Consider the following 8770-nt stretch of genomic DNA (forward strand, 5'->3'; position numbering starts at 1 on the left):
ATACATACTAAATTAATAAATAAGGAGAACAAGGATAACTATATGATATTATTAGTATAAACAGTAAGGAGACAGTGCACGAATGAGCTGAGCCCACGAAGGTTACAAACGAAGGGACACGCACGAACTATATACAACAGATGCGCGCGCGAAAACAAACGATATATAAACGTAGCAAACACAGAAACCTTTACACAGTACATTGTTACGATATATAATAACCCCAGACGCGTTATGTAATCTAAAATATAGACTATATATATATATATATATATATATGTATAACGGCGATGCTATAGGTTGCGGCTAGGTTCGTTCGTTTATTGTAAAATAATGATACAAAAAAGACAGTCACGTGGGCAGCAGAACTGTAGCAGCCTGAATTGAGGAGTAGCTTTCGAATTGGACTGTTTGCATGACGAACGCAAGGCCCTCCAAAGATAGTTTTTCTATTCGCACAGGTGTTCGGAGGCACTTTTGGGGTGCCTCGGAGAATTTCTCCACAGCTTTGCTATCTGCATCCCCCTGAGTAATGATAACAGTATTGATGCGGCGGGTAATAGCGGTCATAATAGAAAGGACGCAAGCAGGAGCAATATAGAGCGGAATATACACTTATATATATATATAGATGAATTTTACATATATATATAAGGTATAGAGAACTGCGAAACAAGGGACGATGATAAATATGATTAGGATGCTGGATAAAAGGAGAAGGACAAGGCACGAGATATACTGACGAGACGAGTCGATGTATTCGAATTTATGATGTGAGTGCGTTCGCGCCGAAGTTGAAGCCGACATGCTGCATCAAGTCCGGCTGATGTAGCACCGGCAGTTATCTAAAAGATACACACAGAACCGATAAAAAACGTTTCAGGCCCTGCCCGTGCTTACAGACTGTTGCTCGATGATGAATCGTCTTTGTTTCCTAGATGCCTTATAGTTGATAGTTTAGTGTTGATTGAAAATCGGGTCATCCATCGACATCTCGCATTCTGTTTGGGAGCAGGCGTAGGAGACCCTTAGGAGTACAATACAGTCTAGCTGGCCATAGAGACAAGCAAGCAAGCAAACAAACAGATAGTTCAACACAGATCCACTCGAACACGCATGACAGATAATGCAAATGAGATGCAGACAAATGGTTTATAACATTATCTAACATGCAATAGATTTTAGAGAAGTTTCGGCAATTGATTCATAGATACGGTCGTTAGAGATGAACGACAGTGCGCTATTTCAGGCCAATAAGGTTTATGTGGAATACTCAAAGACGCCAGTGCCACTTGTGGGGATCTCAGCACTTGGGATAAAAAAACAGCGGCGTCGAAAAGTTGCTGTGCATTTAGTTGCCATTTGTGTTTCCAGTCAGTAAGTTCATGCGCAAATATATACGAAACAAACTAAAACAATAGGGAACATAACGACGAGATAGAGCAAAATGAAGGATGACATATGGACATTCGTGGATCTCAGGATTTCCGATTGCATTTATATTCAGCTTTGTTGTACGTAATTAGTTGTGTAGCTTTCTGTAGGATGTTTCACCGCGTAGGATAGCATCTGTAAGGGCCGTTGTCGCTACGTGTTTTGGCGCAGCGATATATCTTCATTTCAAGATGATGCATACAACTTGTTTACGTATGCTATTTTAAATGGCGCTCAGTAGCTCTGACTAAATAGATGTCATGTCGAATCTATACTGCATTGGAATATATATGCATATATATATATATATATATATACATATACATATATATATATATACATATATATATATATATATATATATACATATACACATATATATATATACATATACATATATATATAAAGCAATGCACAAAACTCTTCGACGCCGTTTGGGTTGTATTTCTGGCTCTGCAGGAAGCGTCGATATGCTGAAGGTGGTATGAGAAAATGTTGAAAAAACTGACAAAAAATACACGATGGGAGTAAGGGGGACAGCGACAGACAGAGAGAGAGAGAGCGAGCGAGCGAGAGAGAGAGAGAGAGAGCGAGAGAGAGAGAGCGAGAGCGAGAGAAAAAGAGAGAGCGAAAGCGCGCGAGAGAGCGAGCGAGAGAGAGCGGAGCGGAGCGAGCGAGAGAGATAGAAAAAAGCGGACACACAGATACATCTGCAGACCAGGATACTGATTATGTTATAATACCACTACTATTACTATGAATACTATTGAAAATAACAACGAGAAAAGAAAAAGCAAAAGGTGAGAGGAAATTGGTTGTCGACGATGAGGCAAAGATGCAATGTTGCCGCAAATGAAATACAAAAGATGAAATCTGCTTTCATGCCCGCCGGTTGTCCTTCGCTATGTTATTAAAGTGTTTTATCTATGTTTTTGTTGTACTTCTAAAATATTTGTTTCACTTGTATTGAAATCATAGCACATAACGATATTATTATGAAATCTGTAATCCGCAATGAAATGAAGCTTAAAGGAAAAAGAATTACTACGTTAGGGTTAGGCTCAGAGATAGTTTCAGTCCCAGTCAATGGGAGACGGGTCAAATTATCCTTGGCAAGGAAATCGCTAAAAAAGCACACACTTTGTTACGAGTACACAGACACAGACACACACACACATATATATATATATATATATATATATATATATATATATATATACTTACGTACAATAAGCCATAGAGATATGTATAGTAAACTACGCGGATTTGAATCGTAGAAAGGAATGTAAGACCTGCGTGATGGATAAAGTGGTGCATTTATTTTCAACGTTACATTGGCCTTTCGAATTTGGGGAAGTCGATGACATAACTGTCAATTGTATTACTTTAACATTATAATAATAATAATAATTATTATTTACGTATTTATCATTTTACTAAAGCTATACCTACATTCGTAAATTACCTAAATATTGGAGCACGATATGACGAAACAAAATAATTATTATAATTATATTATATATTAACCAATGGATGACGAACGGTAATGAATGCCGTAGAGGCTTTTGGCACAAATTCATAATTGGAAATAGGAATATCCAATTTGTCAATAACATGTCAACCGATGAGGTGATGATCTCTGCCTGTAGTTTGGTTACTATTGCTATTATAATTATTATTACTATAACATAATAATATGTTTAATAATAAATATATTTAATTAGAAAGTACAGAAGTGATGTGAAATAAGTTTTCATTGAAACTGAAAAATCGAATTACAATATACGATGACGCCGTGGACAGACCGTCGGGTAGATTATTTGTACATGCCATGATATGCAACTATGTAATTAGTGAAGAAAGAGTAAATAAAAAAATAAACCATCTATATTATATAGAGCTTTGCACGAGCCCCTTTATTACTCGACCGATTGCTATCGGTATATATCTGAACGGCTAAATCTCTGATACGATACAATATTTTTACTACTACTACAGTATTCGAAATTCGGATTAACGCTTAAAATGGTTCAGACACGTTCGTCATGCTTCTGCAGACCTCCTTTCTAAAAAATCATTTTTCCTTCTCTACTGTTCTGGTATGTTAGAACTTAGTTCAATTGCCAAAGCTAGTTACAGCAACATACAGGGCATCATTAATATGTAGCACTGCCTAGCCAAATGAACCAGCCAATGACAAAGAAAGCCATAGCATGTACAGGTGTACGCAGGTGTGGCATGGTTTGCATGCAGCAAGCACGTCGATGTGCCGAGAAAGAGCACGCAGGATGAAGCCTTCTTTTTTTGCTGTTTATGCCTAAGTACGTTATTGATTTGATGAAGTTGATCATAGCGATGCAACGTCTAGTTGCATCGATATGATCAACGGACTTGAAGGATTCCGAGGGTCGAGGTTATCGAAAAGAAGCAAACGTCAGAAAATAAACAATAAGCAAAACGTGCGTCATATAGAGATCACTTTCGTGTCGGATAACGGCGCGCACGCCTACTCTCATACGACTATTCTGCGTAATGAAACTGTTCATATTTTTCTATTTTTTTAACTACAGGAACTTCCTGAGGCTTCTCGTCTATGGCGTTCTGCTCTTACCCTTCAATTACGATTGCCTATATGGCAAAAAGCGATATAGAATACCAGATTTTTAACATTTTCTTGAAGCGTTTCTGCTGGATAAACGCTGGCTAATGTTTTCTATTTATAACTATACCCGGTTATTATCGATGCTCTAATGTGGAAATCATTACACTGTGGGTAAATTTAGTATATTCGAAAGCTCTTGATTATACAGATGAGGTCTCCTTTATCGGTATACAGTTAGGGTCAAAAATTTCCACTTACCTTTCAGACGGATCAATACTTGACTTAATTAACAAAATGTTTTCGTCAACTTGTTAAACGCAGTTTAAGACGCTGCACAAAGTGGCTTTTTCAACAATCGGAACTACTTAAGTTATTGTCTAAATAGTTTTTTTTTTTTTTTTTTTAAGTAAAATGGCAGTACTAAAAACAACTGTTGTATACTTGGTGTCAAGCTGACATATCAGTATTAACTTAGTCTCGTTTTTCGCATTATCAAAATAACCAGATATAACCCAGATAAGGAAATAGGCTCCAAATCCTTCTCACCTCATTTTGTTATATCCATATATGGAACGTGCGCAGGATCAGTGTGCATCTAAGAATTGAAGTACATCTAAAAATTAGACCAATACTGTGTATATGAGCATTTTACGCCACTAAAGGTGTTTTTTAAATTAAGCAATATAGGGTGTTGTGCTGTGTTTCAGCGAGGCCGCATTCTATAAGTATGAATTTAAAAATGAGTTTAAACCATAAACGTCTGTTATAATAGATAAAATTGATATTTGCTACAACTTTCCTGGCCTCGATGCCACACTGGTAAAGCGCCTTTTGCCCACATGAGCCTACTACGTACGATCTCCCTTAGCAGCTTCAAATCGTCGAAGATCGTCTTGGACTCTTTGCTGCTATCGGTTTCTATTTTTCGTACGCGATCCTAGCCATGGCCTACATGGAGAATTTATTCCAGATACATAAGTCTCTCTTTACGTATAGCCTTGTTCTCCAGAACTATTTTGATCAAGTAAAGACATCCCTTGGATTAGAATTAAGTATATATTAATGTATTTGGGGAAAATTCTCGCACAATATAATCTTCCGGCAGGATCATAATCATCATGAGTTCAACCACTTTCCTTGCCTTCATAGTGGAACATATGCCATTTTTTTACAGCCTTCCTTCCCTAGCCAAATTTAACAAAACACTGCCGTTATTTGACTGTCTCGTCCATCAGACAAAAAAAAATAAACTAATTTCAGACGTATGAACTTGTCCCTACCAATTAACGTCGTAGGTTAGCAAATCAGACGACCTTCGACCTATTCATATTGACTTGCTCATTCTTTGAGGATTGAATTGCGTGCAGGTTAATCGCAGATCCCATCTACGTCGATGCACAGTGTGACCAAAGAGATGCAGCATTTCTGCCAGACGGCGATATTTATCTGCAGTAACTAATAATTGAGCACGTCATTAGGTTCGAACCATCAGTGGTTTCTGAAACAGAAAAACAAGAACTTCATAGGGCATCTCGATGTACTCTCACTAAATCAACGGTAGACTCACCTCTGAATACTGATGACACGGTCACAACTAGCGTACTAGAAATTTAGCCAATAAGAAGTGTCGATAAAAATCGGTAAGTCACCAGATCACCCCATCATCAAGTAACGAATCTACTAGCAAGCCAAAAATCCTATCATGTTACACAATTTACCTCATCTGAAGTTTAGGTTCGACATATTCACACTCATAACAAAAATACGCGTGATACCATAGGATGTTTTCGCATCGGTAGTCCAGAAAGTCACTTTACTTCGGGACGCATTCGGAAGCGCGAATGCGATGACAGGTAATTTTTGCAAGGCATCGTCTGAGTCGAGAGTCAGAAATCGAGGATTCTGAAAGGGCGCTTCAAGAGACTTTTAGATAGACCGCTTGATAACGATGATGTAGCCATAATCTATGATGAGCGGCATAATACAAGAGATAGGAAAGCGTGTCCACGACAAAATGATTGAACTGCATATGGCGGCTGCTAAATGCAAACAGCAGGACCTTGGTTCTGGTTCATATGTGGATACGAGTAAGTGACATTCTTGATGGTAGCATTCGAGTCCAGGAAACGAGGGGTGTTACAGAACTGCTCTTAGATCCAGAACAGAAAAACAGATTCTTTGTATCGGCTCGAGAGAAAATAACATTACCATTTGTTCCGATCTGTTGTATAACGCTCGAATGGAGATATCAAGCTCAAATAATGCTTTTCCCGTTTCCGTTAAGCAGAACAATTTTACACTATAAGATCGATATCTACAGAAAGCTCTAGTCAGTTAATTTATTAATTAATAATTTTCCAATGGCCTTATTTCATTCCGATTAGAACATTCACTATTGAAGTTTAGTGTATCCAAATAATAGTGTTGTTGGTAAATACAAAAGTAAAGATGTCCACCAGCTACCTGTTTACTGAGAGAATTCACGAGCAAGGTACACGCCATATCGAGTTAGTGTGTCACAGACACCATTTAAAAGATTTTAGCTTATCAGTAAATTATGCCCTTATCATCTGGAGGAGGTGATAATGGAGCTGCAACAACTAATATTCGACGGTCCTTTTGTCTCAGGCGATTTCGAACGCATTTCGTTTGGTACGATCTCACGCCAGAGACCGCCGTCAGATAATCTGCGCGCTACCTGATAGAGAGAAAGCTGTTGTTCGAAATATTCGAAGAAGTTATTCACTTTAAAATCGACTGACACATAAAGAACATGCTTCATCCATTAATGCCATTTACTTAATTAAATACTGACGTATTTTCGTTCGGTATAATGCCGCGTCAACTCATCTTCATATATTATACAAATTAGCAATTGTCCCAATGTGTCTATGAGAGCTAAAACTGTCCGCCATCTTAATGTTATCCTGCAGGCTTGGAATACTGTGAACCATATATTTCGGAGGCCGCGCCTTTAACTCGATCTGGAATATAGCCATGTAGGATAATGATGCGCTTAAGAGATTTTCGACACGGTGCTTATCTGGGTGCAAGTCTGCGGGTTGAGTAATGAGCCTTATATATCGGGCTGAAATATTTGCTAGACGACTATTGAAAGGGCATTGGCACTAACGTCAACTAGAAATGACCAGCTCTAGCCTATAACATGAAATAATGATTACGTCACTATCTACTGAACTCGTTCTAGCCAGCTTTATCTCGATGTCTCACTACATATACTTGGCAGAAGCTGGTGGGCTTCGATTATCATCACAGGATGTACGAAGAAATTTCCATGTGTGTTTTAGCATTTACTAAAACAGCTAGATCTTATAGGAAAATATATGTATGTATATACATATGTTCCTCTTGAGCACAACTACCTTGATTCATTACAACTATGTTACAAAAAAAGAACACGCCACGATAATAGGAAAAAGAGCAAGAAATATGGCTAAGTGTATGTAAATGGCCCGTTAGTTCTTTTTGGCACATTGTATTAAGCTGTAGTGTGTTTATGTGATGTGGGGGCTAGACAAAACTATGTGCTTTTAAGAAGGTATATTTCTGGCATCACAATTATACTGTTCAGCCGTTAGTTTTGCAAATGTCAGTCCAATAGAGCTACGTGGGTGCTAGGGTCAGCCGTACCTTCCGCAATAGTTTAAACAGCAATCAATATTAGTTCAAATATCGTCTGCTTTGAAAAGATGTTTTGCGTTTCGGCACATAAAGTTAAAATTTTGAGTTACCTATATCATTAACCGTTCACCTAATCCATCGCCAGTTGTCATATATATAGGTGGCACTAGGTGTGTTCCACGGGCATTGTGTAGGTAGCGGCTTGTTGCTGCTGCTGCTGCTGCTGCTCATCTACACTGAGGGTTGTTTCCCTGTAGTTTATGCCGTTCGTTTTGATATGGGCCAGGGCTCAGGAATATGAAAGCCGTGACCGTAATCGTCTCCATTATGACTGTTAGGGTTTTGTCATCGCACTTTCAAAATGTTAATTATGGCATTGTACTGAGTAGCGTCTGCAACGGCTATACGTTTCTTTCGGTGACTAGCTACGCTACGTTCTCGAGAAACTAGTCTGGGGGCCACAAGATCTCATCCTACGCACGGCTTTTAACAATAAGTATTTGTTTGCCAGTGGACCCATAATAGAAGAAAACGACTTCGAAAACGATGCATTTGTTGGAGGGGGCGTAGGCATATCTAGTCATATCGTAGCATTAGCTAAAAATAAAATATGCCCATGTAATAGAAAGAAACATCTTGGCTCTTCTCGAATAACATCTAACAATTTCCTTGGCGTGACCGATACGCAACGGCTCTTCTCTTACGAATTTTTGCAGATCTTAATTCTTATAACAACACGTCAATGGCACCGATAATAGGTCATAACGAACACGTCGGCCAGGTGGATGAAATGTCTTTTTGATTTGTATTGGACCGTATCCATATTTGACATTTTGAACTCCTCTACTTTTTCCGACGATTAACTAGCGCCGTCAACATTATACTCGCTTATGAATACAGATCTACGGTTTCGCGTGCGCGCTTTTCGTTGCTTGCTGGTGCGTGATCGTCTTGGTTGCCAGGCCGCCAAGGCGAAAATAGAACGAACGAAAACATTCTGGATAAGAAATCAGCGAACGCATGTGCCTTTTCAATGCGCGCGCAACCTCATTCGTGGGGGTCAGCCGGCCGGGCTGACTGTAAGCGTCACTG

The 8770-nt window shown here is 38.8% G+C and overlaps 1 long non-coding RNA gene across 2 annotated transcripts; it reads right to left on the minus strand.

Annotated features, from left to right (window-relative positions):
• Window positions 1–5078: 5078 nt before the first annotated feature.
• LOC147756709 (uncharacterized) lies at window positions 5079–8612 on the minus strand. 2 transcript variants are annotated; one of them, XR_015325139.1, is made up of 2 exons: window positions 6500–8612; window positions 5079–5938 (listed from the first exon to the last, which is right to left on the minus strand). It is a non-coding gene; the product is annotated as an uncharacterized LOC147756709 (long non-coding RNA). The 2 variants fall into 2 exon arrangements; XR_015325138.1 differs by having other exon boundaries at window positions 5079–6180.
• Between the last annotated feature and the right edge of the window lie 158 nt (window positions 8613–8770).

The sequence above is a fragment of the Varroa destructor genome, unplaced genomic scaffold (assembly GCF_002443255.2).
Source record: "Varroa destructor unplaced genomic scaffold, Vdes_3.0 BEIS01000003.1, whole genome shotgun sequence".
NCBI lineage: Eukaryota > Metazoa > Arthropoda > Arachnida > Mesostigmata > Varroidae > Varroa > Varroa destructor.